Genomic DNA, 16,873 nt, shown 5'->3' with positions numbered 1-16,873 from the left:
GCAGCGGGAGGAGGCTATGTCACATAGCATCCTCCCGCTGCCTCTACCCGGAGGGGAGCCGCGCTCCCTGCGGGCAGTTAACCCCATAAACGCCGCGGTCAATGAGACCGCAGCGTCTATGGGGGAGATTTGTGTCCTCCCGCCGATCGGGCGGTGGGAGGAGGCTGCAGTACGTTACATCCTCCCGACGCCACTTCTAATGTGTATCCCGCCCCCCCTCGTCCCCCGATACCGGACGATCGCCGCTATTACCGTTATAGCGGAGATCCGCCGGTACCGGGCATTACCGGCGCAGCCGCCGCCTTTCATCTCCCCCCACCATGAATCCACGGTGGGGGGAGATGAAAATGTATAATTCAGACCCCAGATCAGCCCCCTAGTAGCCGATGACTAACCCGCTCCCCTCCCCGGGCGGCCATCACATCCAAAATGGCGGCCTCCATCCCTGCGAACAAACGATGTTTGTTCGCAGGGATGGAAATTAATAAATGATCAAAGCCCCATGCTCTCCGCCACCGGAGGTAGCGGAGAGCATGGGGCAGTGATCGGGGACCCCCCGTGTGGTCCCGGAGCAGGCGATCGGCGGTATATAGTATATACTGCTGATCGCCTGTTCCCAGTGCAAAGAAGCACTTTTTATCCCCTGTCACCATAAATCATTGGTGACGGGATAAAAAGTGTCACTGTGTCGCCCCCCAAGTCACCCCCCATCCCCCCAGTCACCCCCGTCCCCCAGTCACCCCCCCCTTCCCTATATAAGTTACCTGATCCTGGAGCTCCTTCCTCCTCGACGTCCTGGCTGGTTGTGAAGTGCGCATGCGCTCCACAACCAGCCAGCTCTGAAAATTTAAAGTGACAGAGACCAATTTGGTCTCTCACTGAACTATGATTACTGTAATAGAAAATATCACAGTAATCATAGTAATACAGTGAAAATGAATGTGTAAACGTACAAAAAGTGAAAAACATACAAAAAAAAAAATAAAAACACACACTTTTTATTATAGTAATAATTGCAGTTTACTCCCAAATTACCCCTAACCCCCCCCCCCCCCCCCAGATTACCCTTAACCACCGCAGGTTGCCCGTATCCGCCCCAGATTGCACGTAATCACCGCACATTGCCCATAACCACCGCACGTTGCCTCTAACCACCGCACGTTGCCTCTAACAACCGCACATTGCCTCTAACCACTGCAAGTTGCCCATAACCACCGCACATTGCCTCTAACCACCACACATTACCCATAACCACCGCACGTTGCCTGTTACCACCACATGTTGACCGTAACCACCCCGAATTGCCAGTGACCCCCTCCAGATGGTGCGTAATCAGCCCCGATTGCCCGTAACCCCCCAGATTGCACGTAACCACCGCACGTTGCCTCTAACCACCGCACGTTGCCTCTGACCACCGCACGTTGCCTCTGACCACCGCACGTTGCCTCTGACCACCGCACGTTGCCTCTGACCACAGCACGTTGCCTCTGACCACAGCACGTTGCCTCTAACAACCGCACGTTGCCTCTGACCACCGCACATTGCCTCTGACCACCGCACGTTGCCTCTGACCACCGCACGTTGCCTCTGACCACCGCACGTTGCCTCTGACCACCGCACGTTGCCTCTGACCACCGCACGTTGCCTCTGACCACCGCACGTTGCCTCTGACCACCGCACGTTGCCTCTGACCACCGCACGTTGCCTCTAACCACCGCACGTTGCCCATAACCACCGCACGTTGCCCATAACCACCGCACGTTGCCTCTAACCACCGCACGTTGCCTCTAACCACCGCACGTTGCCCATAACCACCTCACATTGCCTATAACCACCACATATTACCCATAACCACCGCACGTTGCCCATAACCACCGCACGTTGCCTCTAACCACCGCACGTTGCCTCTAACCACCGCACGTTGCCCATAACCACCGCACATTGCCTATAACCACCACATATTACCCATAACCACCGCACGTTGCCCATAACCACCGCACGTTGCCGATAACCACCACATGTTGACCGTAACCACCCTGAATTGCCAGTGACCCCCTCCAGATGGTGCGTAATCAGCCCTGATTGCCCGTAAACCCCCCGGATTGCACGTAACCACCGCACGTTGCCTCTGACCACCGCACGTTGCCTCTTACCACCGCACGTTACCTCTAACCACCGCACGTTGCCTCTAACCACCGCACGTTGCCTCTAACCACCGCACGTTGCCTCTAACCACCGCGCGTTGCCTCTAACCACCGCGCGTTGCCTCTAACCACCGCGCGTTGCCTCTAACCACCGCACGTTGCCTCTGACCTCCGCACGTTGCCTCTGACCACCGCACGTTGCCTCTGACCACCGCACGTTGCCTCTGACCACCGCACGTTGTCCATAACCACCGCACGTTGCCCATAACCACTGCACGTTGCCTCTAACCACCGCACGTTGCCTCTAACCACCGCACGTTGCCCATAACCACCTCACATTGCCTATAACCACCACATATTACCCATAACCACCGCACGTTGCCCATAACCACCGCACGTTGCCTCTAACCACTGCACGTTGCCTCTAACCACCGCACGTTGCCTCTAACCACCGCACGTTGCCCATAACCACCGCAAGTTGCCCATAACCACCGCACATTGCCTATAACCACCACATATTACCCATAACCACCGCACGTTGCCCATAACCACCGCACGTTGCCGATAACCACCACATGTTGACCGTAACCACCCCGAATTGCCAGTGACCCCCTCCAGATGGTGCGTAATCAGCCCTGATTGCCCGTAACCCCCCAGATTGCACGTAACCACCGCACGTTGCCTCTGACCACCACACGTTGCCTCTTACCACCGCACGTTGCCTCTAACCACCGCACGTTGCCTCTAACCACCGCACGTTGCCTCTGACCAACGCACGTTGCCTCTGACCACAGCACGTTGCCTCTGACCACAGCACGTTGCCTCTAACCACCGCACGTTGCCTCTAACCACCCAAATTGCCAGTGACTCTCTCCAGATTTCCCGTAACCACGCCAGATTGCCTGTAACGACCCCAAATTACAGGTACCCATCCCAGATTACCTATAAGCACTTCAGTTTATCCGTAACCACCCCACAATGCCCGTTACCACCCCACGTTGCCTGTAACCACCCCACGTTGCCCGTAACTACCCCACGTTGCCTGTAACCACCCCAGATTGTCTGTAACCACCGCAGGTTGCCCATAACCACACCAGGTTGCCCATAACCACCCCAGGTTGCCCGTGACCACCCCAGGTTGCCCGTGACCACCCCAGGTTGCCCGTGACCACCCCACATTACCTGTAATCTAATTTTTTATTGTATTTTAGTAACTGCGCTATTCTAATAACTATTACTAGCTGCGGTTTTGCTCCAGCAAATTGGCGCTCCCTTCCTTCTGAGCCCTGCTGTGTGCCCATACAGTGGTTTATGCCCACATATGTGGTACCGTTTTACTCAGAAGAAGCTGCGTTACAGATTTTGGGGTACGTTTTTTCTCCCATTCCTCGTGAAATTAAGAAATTTTAAACTAAACGAACATATTATTGGAAAAATTCGAGTTTTTCATTTTTACTGTCTTATTTTGAACACTTTCCTCTAATATCTGTGGGGTCAAACCGCTCACTGCCACCCAAGATGAGTTCTTTGAGGGGTGTACTTTCCTAAATGGGGTGACTTTTGGTGAAGTTCTATTCTGCTGACACTACAGGGGCTCTGTAAACGCACCTGGCGCTCAGAAACTTCTTCGGAAAAATCTGAACTGAAAATGCTAAATGCCCTTCCTTCTGAGCCCTCCTGTGTGGCCACACAGTGGTTTACACCCACATATGGGGTACCGTTGTACTCAGGAGAACCTGCGTTACGGATTTTGTCATGCAGCTTCTCCCCTGTTCCTAGTGAAATTGAGAAATTTCAAACTAAACGAACATATTATTGGAAAAATTCTAGTTTTTCAATTTTACTTTCTTATTTTGAATACTTTCCTCTAATACCTGTGGGGTCAAAATGGTCACCACACCCCAAGATTAATTCTTTGAGGGGTGTACTTTCAAAAATGGGGTGACTTTTGGGGGGTTTCTCTTCTGCGGAAACTACAGGGGCACTACAAACGCACCTGGCGCTCAGAAACTACTTCAGCAAAATCTAAACTGAAAATGCTAATTGGCGCTCCCTTCCTTTTGAGCCCTCCTGTGTGGCCATACAGTGGTTTACGCCCACATATGGGGTACCGTTGTACTCAGGAGAACCTGCTTTACAAATTTTGGTGTGCGGATTCTCTCATGTTCCTTGTGAAATTGAGAAATTTAAAATTAAACAAACATATTATTGGAAAAATTCAAATTTTCCATTTTTACTGTCTAATTTTAAATACTTTCCTCTAATACCTGTGGGGTCAAAATGGTCACCACACCCCAAGATGAATTCTTTGAGGGGTGTACTTTCCAAAATGGGGTGACTTTTGGGGGGTTTCTCTTCTGCAGACACTACAGGGGCGCTGCAAACGCACCTGGCACTCAGAAACTTCTTCAGCAAAATCTGCACTGAAAAAGCTAATTGGCGCTCCTTTTCTTCTGAGCCCGGCTGTGTGCCCATACAGTGGTTTATGCCCACATATGGGGTACCGTTGTATTCAGGAGAACCTGCGTTACTAATTTTGGGGTCCTTTTTTTCTCTTGTTCCTCCTGAAATTGAGAAATTTCTAACTAAACAAACATATTATTGGAAAAATTAGTGTTTTTCATTTTTACTGTCTAATTTTGAATACTTTCCTCTAATGCCTGTGGGGTCAAAATGCTCATCCTACCCAAAGATGAATTCTTTGAGGGGTGTACTTTCGAAAATAGGGTGACTTTTGGGGGGATTCTATTCTGCGGACACTACAGGGGCTCTGCAAACGCACCTGGCGCTCAGAAACTTCTTCAGCAAAATCTGCATTAAAAAGGCTAATTGGCGCTCCTTCCCTTCTGAGCCCGGCTGTGTGCCCATACAGTGGTTTACGCCCACATATGGGGTACTGTTGTATTCAGGAGAACCTGCGTTACAAATTTTGGCATGCTTTTTTTCTCATGTTCCTTTTGAAAATGAGAAACTTTAATCTAAACGTATATATTATTTGAAAATTTAAATTTTCAATTTTTTTTACGGTCTAATTGTGAATACTTTCCTCCAGCCCCTGTAGGGTTAAAATGCTCATTATATGCCTAGATTAATTCTTTAATGTGTCTAGTTTCCAAAATGGGGTCACTTATGGGGATTTCCAGTATACAAGCATTCTAAATCCATTTAAAAAAAGAACTGGTCCCTAAAAAAAAATCAGTTTTGGAAATTTTCACAAAATGTGATAATTTGCTAATAAATTTCTAAGCCCCGTAACACCCTAAAAAAGTAAAATATGTTTCCCAAATTATGCCAGAATAAAGAGGACATATTGGTAATGTGACTAAGTAACTAATTTATGTGCTATGACTTCCTTTTTTAGAAGCAGAGAATTTCAGAAGTTCATAAAATGCAAAATTTTCTAATTTTTCATGATATTTTGATGTTTTTCACAAAAAATACACAAAGTAGTGACCAATTTTGCTACTAATATAAAGTGTCATATGTGACAAAAATACAATCTCAGAATCGCTAGCATATGTTAAAGCATCACTGAGCTATAAGCACATTAAGTGAGACAGGTCAGATTTTGAAAAATGAGCCTGGTCATTAGAGGACAACTCCGGCGGGACCCCCCCCCCCCAAAAAAAAACACAGACACACACAGACACCATACTCACCATCCCTCCGGTGACGATCGCCACTCCATTCGCCCGCCGTCCGCCTCACCGTCACCTGCGTCCGCCGTCCAGCGATGTCTCCTTCTTCCGGGTCCATGAGATAGAAAAGGCTGCCAGCGCGCTTGCGCACCGGCAGCCTTTTCATTGGCTGGAGCGCATCACATGGCTTCCAGCAAGCTCAGCCAATCAGGGCTGAGCAAGCTGGAAGCCATGTGATGCGCTCCAGCCAATGAAAAGGCTGCTGGTGCGCATGTGCACCAGCAGCCTTTTCTCTCCCATTCACTCTCAATGAAGACGCCGAGGAGAAAGAAGACCCGGACCACCCCCAGCTCTGACATCACCCGACACCAGAGAAGAGGACCGTGACAACCGTAATAGGTAATGTATATATTCTTTAACTTCCGGGGTGGGGGGTCGGGGGTTGGAAAGTGGGGGAAGGGGGCCAGACCGGGTATTTAACCACATTACAAAGTTATATAACTTTGTAATGTGTGTTAAATAAGCCAAACAAATTTTTCGCCGGAGTTGTCCTTTAAGGCCAAAACAGGCTTTAGAGGCAAGGGGTTAAAAGGTACGTGTGAATAGGTACTTGAAGTTACTAAAGAGACTTGACGCTGTCGACGCTCACTATCATATAGGAGGAAGACGCATGGACACACTGACTTGGAAGCCAGGAAGATGTGGACGGTGAATGGGAGACCCTCTATCACTTCACCAGTTCGACAGCAGGCACTAATAAATACAGAGGATGTCCTGCTGAGACTTAGAAAACACGTATTAGTCCTTATGGCTGACTGGAAACAGGTTAGAGGGTTGAAGATGGAGTCTGACAGGATTACTGATGTGATGCAGGGAGGTTAGATGTGACTCTGGCAATGCCAGACTACCAACTGTCACTGACAAGAAGCACAGCCCTTCTGGGTAGAAGGTGGGCGGAGCTAGCTTTCCCCTGGCCAATCACTAGAGTGTGATAGGTTGCAGGGGAGGAGCACTGATCAAGCTCAACACTTGTATTATTAGCGATTAATACATAACAACATATTAAATAAATACATAGCAGAAAACAATACCACTACAAGAGAGCTAAGAAAGAGCGGCAAATACATAGGCCCCAATACAGACTGTCTAAGGTTGCCAATAGCAACAATACATTTCCAGACGTCTGACAATAAATACCTTTCTGGGCCATTACACATATACACAACATGTATACTGCACCCAGATATACATACAACATGTAAACTGTACACAGATATACACATGTAACGCCTGGAGTAGTGTATCCACTGGACCGTCACTAGCAATGGCACTAACCTCACCAGTGAGCGGAGTCTAAGGGGCCGCTGGTTTTCACCAGAGCCCGCCGCAAGGCGGGATGGACTTGCTGCGGCAGGCGACCCCCAGGTCGCTACCCCTGGCTTGGTTGCTAGTGACGGCAGGCGAGGCGTGGGAGGAGCAGTAGGCAGGAGATGGTGCTGGCAGAGGTCTGTAGGCGTAACCGCAGGTGACAGGCTGAACACAGGAGCAATAGTGTAACAGAGGAGCAGGAACCAGGAACGAGGACTAGGGACCAGGAAGCGGACAGGAATCAGGAACAACAGGGAGCTGGGCCAAACGCTATGGGAAGCATATAGAGGCTCCAACACCTGTAGTGGGGCAGGGCTGGAATTTATAGGAAGTGATTAGTGCACCTTCCAATAAGGGGCGGACTGGCCCTTTAAATCTGAGACAGCCGGCGCGCATGCGCCCTAGGAGGCGGGGACACGCGCGCCGGCCGGCACAGCGGGTGACAGGAGCGGGGCGAGGTAAGGCGCCCCCCCGGGGCCGAACTAGTAGCAGCGCCGGGTCCCTGTACATGGACCCCGGCAGCTGCATGGAGAGGTCGCGGCGGCGGTCCGAAGCACGTGACGCCGCCTCGGCCGTGACAACACATGGCTTCTACACACACATATACACATACAACACTACCATACTGCCATGGGTGAGTCAATATGATCGGCTAAGATTGTGTTTTTAGATGTGTCTATAGATAGCGGCCAGAATTAATTAATTTTTAGTCCAATTTTGGGAGGCCTGCTACGATGTAATAGAGACAGTAACACACATATTGACTCCAGATAATAGAGGATTTTATATTTTTATATTCCATGATCAAAAGCAGTGTGTTTGTAGGACGCCATTTTTTTCATAACCTTTTGTAAACTTGTTTTTATGTGATATATGTGGTTTTTAACTTTTATGTGAAAATTAAACTATGAATTTCAGCTGAAAGCCTTGTTTTTGCTTTTCTTGTATAATATATGTCTTATAAAACAGGCTTTTTATTGGAGATTTTTTACTGGGTTAATAAGGATACAGGGGTAAAAGGAATAGACCCCTTGTTGACAATTTATTGCTGATACCCATTGGAACGTGTGTTTCTAATGCATGGAGAGGTCGCGGCGGAGCACGCGATGAGGACGTACCTGGGTGTCCGTGTCTGATGGATACATCAGCTGTGAGCTGCAGCATGTAATGTGAACTTGAAAAATAAAAATATAATATATGTCAAGAAGGCATTCGTGAGTATTTTGTGTTCTGGATCCTCAGAGCATAAAGGTTCATATCGGACCGAGTGGATCTACTGATTGGTGAGATAACCATTTATTTCCTCCATACCTATTGTGTTATACACATACCACTCCTGGCCACCATGACAAGTGCCTAAGCGGTAAGTACCATCTTGCCCCAGCTAAACACCACCTGTCAACCCCTGGTTACTGCAACTCATTATTACAATGCCTCCACTCCATAGCTAATATTAGTATTTCAAAACTCAGATCTTTTCCTTCTGTCACTTTAGTTTTGCCCTGTTATACCCTTCTTGGTAAATAGGTTGATTGCCCTCAAAAGGGCAGCCATACACTAGAACCTGTCAATATTAGACCCTCACTGCCCCATTCTTCTTCATATTTCTTCCTATAGTATAATTTGATACCTCAGGCAAAATACAGATCAGAGGATGGGTATATCCAAAAAATCTACCAAATGGTGTGCCCAAACAGAAGTCATAGACCTAACATCTAAGGAGATCTATGTTCTGGCTATTAAATCCAGCCACTGAAAATAGCATACAATGTGCTTTTGAAAGATTTTGAAAACTTTATGTAGCATTAAATATGTACCATTATGTACCACTTATCACCAAGACTTGACTCTAGAAACTGAACTGTTGGCTTTTGATTTCAACTGTCTTCCTGTTCCATGGAGAGGATGGACACAGCCCAAGGACCGCCTGGAAAACTGGGATTCAGCCATAGGTCATAGGCCGTATCCCTGTTTTCCAGGTGTTCCAGGCGGGAATGATAAACTAACAGTTCAGGTTAGTACAAACCTGAACCTGGGCTGGCTTGCTCATTTCTTCTTTTCCCAGTGATAAGGGTTTACGCTGCCAAACCAGCTAAAGTGATAGGCTCAAAAGGTGAAATTGAGCCTTTAGCAGCAGGATTAGTTTTAAATCCTGACAAACATCCTCTACTTTTGTTTTGTTCTTGTTAGTACATTTTTCAGAGCTGTTTTTGTACAGATATGTGTGTGTCCAACAGTAAGAAAGGCGACCTCCTCACTACTCGTCACATCTTAATACAATGAACCTAATCCTTCAGTCTTAGGCTAGGTTCACACTGCGTTTTCAGCATCCGTTTAACGGATCCGTTTTTTTAACGTCCAGAAAAATAGGGTCAGGAACATTTTTTGGTCCGTTTTGGTCCGCCAAAAAAAACGGATCCGTTTTTTTTATAATGGAAGTCAACGGAAAAACGGATGCACACAAATGAATCAGTTTTTTGCAATCCGTTTTTCATGCGTTTTTTGCAAAAAAACTGATGCGTTAAACGGATGCTGAAAACGCAGTGTGAACCTAGCCTTAGACATCTAAAGTCCTTGGCTGCACATAAATGTGGTATGCCAATTAGCTTTGGTAGTGCTCAACACAACAAAGTCCACACACAATCCAAACCAAGGACAAAAAGATGTGGCACTCACCATTTTTGCAAAAAAGAAATATTTATTCCATTTATCCATATGTGGGACAGAAACCTGCGGGCAACGGCTATTTCACGCATCAACTCTCACAGAGATAAGAAGAAGTGTTTGAGAGTTGGTGCATGAAACGGCTGTCACCTGCAGGTCCACGTCCCATGCCTGTGTAGATGTAATAAATTTACACAGGTAAAATCAAAGAAATAATCAAATTTATTTCATAGTGTAGATTTTTTTTCATGGTTGCAAGACAAAGATTTAATTGAATCTCTGGAAAATTGCAAAAATGGCGACCTCCTCACTACTCGTCACATCTTAATACAATGAACCTAATCCTTCAGTCTTAGGCTAGGTTCACACTGCGTTTTCAGCATCCGTTTAACGGATCCGTTTTTTTAACGTCCAGAAAAATAGGGTCAGGAACATTTTTTGGTCCGTTTTGGTCCGCCAAAAAAAACGGATCCGTTTTTTTTATAATGGAAGTCAACGGAAAAACGGATGCACACAAATGAATCAGTTTTTTGCAATCCGTTTTTCATGCGTTTTTTGCAAAAAAAACTGATGCGTTAAACGGATGCTGAAAACGCAGTGTGAACCTAGCCTTAGACATCTAAAGTCCTTGGCTGCACATAAATGTGGTATGCCAATTAGCTTTGGTAGTGCTCAACACAACAAAGTCCACATACAATCCAAACCAAGGACAAAAAGATGTGGCACTCACCATTTTTGCAAAAAAAAAAATATATATATTTATTCCATTTATCCATATGTGGGACAGAAACCTGCGGGCAACGGCTATTTCACGCATCAACTCTCACAGAGATAAGAAGAAGTGTTTGAGAGTTGGTGCATGAAACGGCTGTCGCCTGCAGGTCCACGTCCCATGCCTGTGTAGATGTAATAAATTTACACAGGTAAAATCAAAGAAATAATCAAATTTATTTCATAGTGTAGATTTTTTTTCATGGTTGCAAGACAAAGATTTAATTGAATCTCTGGAAAATTGCAAAAATGAAAGTAGTGACCTTGAGGTTTCTGGCAGAGCCAGTGCTTTTTTGGGCTAAAGGAAACCTCACAAAAAAATAAATAAATAAAAAAGACATAATAATAATTTTAATAATAATAATAATAATAATAATAATAAATACATAAACCTAAAAAAGTTTCTTACATCAAGCGCCTCCACCTCTACGTAATCCTCGTCCTTTGAGAGAGACTTCGGTCCCTTAAAGGAGTAATGCCTCCCCACATGAAAAGTTATATAGATGCATAATATACTCTGGTAGCAAATTCAAGCTGCTTACCGCACTTACCCTGGTCCTGAGGCCACTGGAAGTGGCTTACTTCCTGGTTTGGGCACGACCATGGCCAGGTAAAGCAGGTCATACACTGTCAGTCAGTGTATGACCTGCTTTACCCTGCCGAGCTATGTACAGCAATAGCACTGTATTAGAACTGCAAGTCCCAGCACACCCGATGGCCATACACATGTCAGTCCAGTGTATGGCCATCAGGTGTACTGGGACTTGCAGTTCTAATAGTAGTGGTATTCCTGTAGATAGCGCGGCAGGGTAACCAATAGCAGAGCTTAGGAAGGTAAGGCATTGAAGGAGTGCCCGGGAGCTTAGAGGAACGCCACAGGAATGCCCCGGATCTTGACATAGTCGGCCCTACACCCAGGGCTGTAACATTGTCCTGCCCGAACCCAGAAGTAACCCACTTATGGTGGCCAGCGGGACCGAGGAAAGTGGGGTAAGCAGATTGAATTGGCTACCAGAGTATATTATGCATCTATATAACTTTTCATGTGGGGAAGGAAAGGGGAAGAACCTTTTTCTCCGCTCTACTCCTTTAAGAGAAACTTTGGTACTGTCCTTTTAAGAGCGATTGTGGTACCATCCATATAAGAACAACTTTGGTACCTTCCCTTTGAGAGCTAATTTGGCCCAGTCTCTTAAGAGCGAATTTGGCACCATCCCTTTAAGAGTGACTTTGGTACTGTCCCTTTAAAAGTGACTTTAGAACCCTCTCTTTAAGAGTGACTTTGGTATCGCCCCCCTAAAGAGCGACTTTGGTACTGTCCCTTTAAGAGTGACTTTGGAACCGTCCCTTAAAAAATGACAGAGCAACTTTGGAACTGTCCCTTTAAGTACATATTTAGTACAGTCACTTTAGAAGCAACTTTGGTACTGCCCGTTTAAAAGTAACTTTGGTACCTCACCTTTAAGAGTGATTTTTTTTTACTGGTCTTTTAAGAGTATATTTTTCACCTGCCCTTGAAGAGCAACATTGGTATTGCCCCTTTAAGAACGACTTCGGTACCACCCCTTTAAGAGGTACTTTGGTGCCTGCCCTTTAAGAACTAATTTGATTTCGGCCCTTTCAGAATGACCTTGGTGCCACCCCTTTAAGAGTGACTTTGAGAGGAGAGGAAATAAATAAATCCAGTTGGACACATAATTTGCTGCTTTATCTCTCATTGTTACAAAAAATGCAAAAAGCACAAAGTTCATTCACAGACTGTATACAAAACGCATGACCACAGTGCTTAGGCACGCCGGGTCTGGTCCTCATGCTGCTGCTGTTGCTTCGCTTCTCAACAGAAGTAGAAGTCCATTGGAGGCTCTAGAGTGGGATATTAAAGGGGTTGTCCAGTGAAAATCTTTTTCTTTCAAATCAACTGATATCACAAAGTTATATAGATTTGTAATTTACTTCTATTAAATCTTAAGTCTTCCCATACTTATCAGCTGCTGTATGTCCTGCAGGAAATGTTGTTTTATTTGCAGTCTGACACAATGCTCTCTGCTGCCACCTCTGGCCGAGACAAGAACTCTGTTTCTGTTATCTATAAATCCCCATAGAAAACCTCTCCTGCTCTTGACAGTTCCTGTCTCGGACAGAGATGTCAGAGAGCACGGTGTCGGACTGAAAATAAAAGAACATTTCCTGCAGTATGGGAAGACTTGAGATTTTTTAATAGAAGTAAATTACAAATCTATATAACTTTCTGAAACCAGTTGATTTGAAAGAAAAAGATTTTTGCTAGACAGCCCCTTTAAGCAGTAAAATATGTGTCTGACTGGATTTATTCTTGCTTTGGGAGTTTGCTGAGACTGGCAACCTAGCGATTTGTGGATGTTTTTCACACAGTGCAGTTATTGGCACAGTTTTACTATTGATTTGCTCAAAGGAGATGAGAGGAAAGGATTGTGGGTACTTGTTTGTTGTAGCTGCCAACTAAAGGTCCTGTTTATCAAGTAACTGGGTGCCTATAGGAATTTACTCGCACCAGTGAAGACACAGACCATATTATTCACACACTGGGCACTGTAAACTCCTATGGAGTTATACTAATATACTGGGATCAGTGAATGGAGCGTGCGCCTTACGCTCACACTCAAGTTGGGTGTCATTAGATTGAAAGATTGCCTGACTTTCATTGTGATTTTCCATTTTTTGGCACTTTTACTAGAACATGCATTAATGAATCCATCCTTCTGTAATAGTCCCAGTACTGTAGCTACTATAGTTTGGCTGTTTTATTGATATTCATTAAGATTCAATTCATAAATATTAACAAATGTAACCCAAACTTTGTAAAGCTCACAACATGAATTTCCAGCTGCTTTGATCATCTCTACCTGCCACTAATATTAGTCAAGCTTTGTTGTGTTCAGCTTGTTTCTATATTTCAGTCCCCACTCTATACATACTGGCATGTGAAATACATTTTTGACTTCAATTTTCAAAATTTTTATCCTGTGGCTGTTCTTTATCTGGCTAAAGCACATTTTGCTTGTACTGAAAGGTGCTGTAAGATTGACATAAATAGTGAGTGCAGGGCTGGCGTCAGCACGGGGCTTACCCAAGCAAGTGCTGGGGCCCACAGCGCCTCTAGGGGCCCAGAGAGTGAGAGGGGTCCGGTGTTTGAATGTTCTGCATGCTCACTGAAGTACAGGGTGAGGGGGCTGAACTTTAGAAGACAGAGGAAAGGGAACAGGACCTGATCACATGACTTGAAGGTCCTTAACATAACAGTGTGGAGAGCAGCCGGACAGAGGGAAAGAGGGGAAAGACTGAACTGTAAGTGCTGTGTGTCAGTTAGTGTCAGTCAGTCAAGTCTGTCAAACAGTGTCAATAATGTGTGTTTGTGTTTGTTAGTGGTGTCTCAAGTGATTGTGCATAGTGGATAGATGAGGGGCCCACTGAGGACCCGCCGCAATAACCTGGAGCCGGCCCTGAGTGAGTGTGAATAGTGAATACAGTATGTGAGTGTGTAGACAGATTTAGGGAGAGAGAGAGTATGGAAAAGAGTAACAAAGAAAGTGACAGAGAGCAAGAGAATGAGCAACAGAGAGGAAGAGAGTAACAGAGAAAGTGACTGATAGAGAGTGAGAGAATGAGCAACAGAGAGAGAAAGAGTGACAGAGAAAAAAATGATAGAGAGTGAGATAATGTGCTGGCTAAGATGGTCCCTAGCTTTTTTTTTTTTTTTTTTTTTTACCAGGCCCCTACATTGGGCTTCACTTTTTCTTCCTAATGCAGAATAATAGTGAGGTACTTAGGGTTAGACTAGGACCATGTCCATTTGAAACCTCTGATGTCTATATCTAAGTTTGTGAAATAGAGAGCCAAATTACGGACATTAACTCAGTGTGCTCAAAACATGAACAGTACAAGTATTGGTGCAATTCTAGTTTAGTCTATCTATCGCTATGAAATAATAAAAAAAAATAATATATATATATATATATATATATATATATATATATATATATATATAATGCAGATCTAGGTAATTCTAATGGGTTCTAAATTGAACTGCTTAGTAAATTTGATTAAATGACAATTACTTTGTGGTTCCTTATGTTTGACCTTTATTAGATGTGTTCTTATATTTTTCATAAGACCTGTGCGTTCTCATTCACAAGAAATTAAAGAAACCATCTAGGGACTTTTAAGTCTACATTGGTTGCATTAGATCTTTCCACCACTGGCAGTGACATAAATCATTCTGATTTTTCAACTCACTAGACAATAGGTCTAGGCATACAGCTGCACTAATGGTCTTCTTCTAGGTCATAGAATTAATTAGTGACTTTAAGTATATACCACTATGAACGGGAAATCATTTTGTCAGAAATAAGGTTCTTCTGCTCTTCTGAGCTTTTCATTTGTCACATACTTCTGCTGAACTGCAATAAATATCTAAGTGACCTTGTCTGGTTCAATCTAATTAAATGGCAATGTCAAAGTAAAACATTATTTTATTAGCTTTGTGTTAGGTAGAAAGTCAGTATATTGCATTGTAGTTGTAACCTCCTTAATCATATAATTAATTACATTCTCTTGGTGAACAGTCACTCTGGGACCCTTTCTATCTAGCATACTTTAATGTGTCATGATCTATAATCTGCATTTCAAAAGTCAATTTACTACTACAGCTATTTAAAAAGCATTTGAAAGGATTAGTTGTTAAGGCTGTACATGCAACATCCCAATGCATTGCAGGACTCTTCAAGGCTCGTACATTATACAGTAAAAGGTATTCAAACTAGTGTGGTAGGACATGAAATTTAGACAGGGATATTCTTTGCTGCAGAATGACAGTGCTGTGCTGGAGGATTTTCTAACATGCAACTAGTATGCCCCTTACTTTCCCTGATGAAGATACAGTTACGGCATGGAAGTCTGTCACCAGAGGACCCTGGGCGTGACTGTACATCCAGGGTGTTTCTTCTGCAATGAGCAGCTGGTACCTCACAGTTAATAACAGGCTGCTGCGATCGCGCTGCAGCGTGTCATTAACTCCTTAAAAGCAATGCAGCGTTTAAGTGTAAGTTTACCGATCATTGAAACAGGCCGCCGGAGGTCTCTCACCTTCCTCTGTGCGGTCCGATCGGCGATCTGCTCACTGAGCCTGCACAGATCAACAAGGAAAGCAGGTATGTTCAGCGCCCACTCTCATTCGTGCTTTCTCATATAATTTAGTGCTTATTTTGAGCATTAAGGTAAAGCCCCTGGATTCCGGGGGTGTCCATAACACAAAGAACAACAGGATTCCTTCAGCTCAGGTAAAACATTCAAGGTTTATTTTGGAAATTCTTAAAAGAAACAGCCGACGCGTTTCGAGCCAACTCTGCTCTTAATCATGGCATCTGAATATGAGGTAAATCTAAGGGAAAAAATATGGATCCTGTTGATTGGAAAGTGAACTGGCTCTATAGAGCCATATCACAGGGGAACAAGGTGCGCACCTTGTTCCCCTGTGATACGGCTCTATAGAGCCAGGTCACTTAGCAATCAACAAAATGCATATTTTTTCCCTTTGATTTACCACATATTCATGATTAAGAGCTGAGTTGGCTCAAAACACGTTGACTGTTTCTTTTAAGAATAAATAAAACAGTTATAAGCGTCACATTAGGCCCATTTTATTCATAATTAATTGCCAAAAAAAGGATTTCATTAAAAAAATATATATATAACATTAGAGAATCTGTGTAACCTGCATATGGTTGTGTTCGGGATGATGTATAGAATAATGGTATCATGTCGCTTTTACCATAAAGTGTATTACGTAGACACAGGAACCCCCCAAACGTTACCATATTGCATTCTTTTTTACGATTTTACCTATTTATATCTTCATAAATAATAATTTTGGAATTCCGTCATACATGTTATGTTAAAATGAAAGATGCCATTACACAATACAACTATTCCTGCAAAAAAAAAAGCCCTACATGGCCCTGTATATAGAAAACTGAAAGTGATAGAGCTCTTAGAAGGGGAGGAGGAAAAAACGCAAACACTAAGATCAAAATTTGCGCGGTCTACTGGGTCATTTTGCGCTTCGTCCTCAAAGGGTTAAGGCTAAATTTCCCACACAGTATTTTTGCTCAGTATTTTGAAACCAAAACCAGGAGTGGATTAAAAAGACAAAAAGGCTATGTCCACAGACTGTTTAAATTGATTGGATAACCACCATTTAATGACAAATAATTGCCAATATTTTACAACAATGGTCGTTGTTGAAATAAAACA

This window comes from Dendropsophus ebraccatus, chromosome 2, assembly GCF_027789765.1.
Source record: "Dendropsophus ebraccatus isolate aDenEbr1 chromosome 2, aDenEbr1.pat, whole genome shotgun sequence".
Classification (NCBI taxonomy): domain Eukaryota; kingdom Metazoa; phylum Chordata; class Amphibia; order Anura; family Hylidae; genus Dendropsophus; species Dendropsophus ebraccatus.
Note: the sequence above shows the minus strand (reverse complement) of the source record.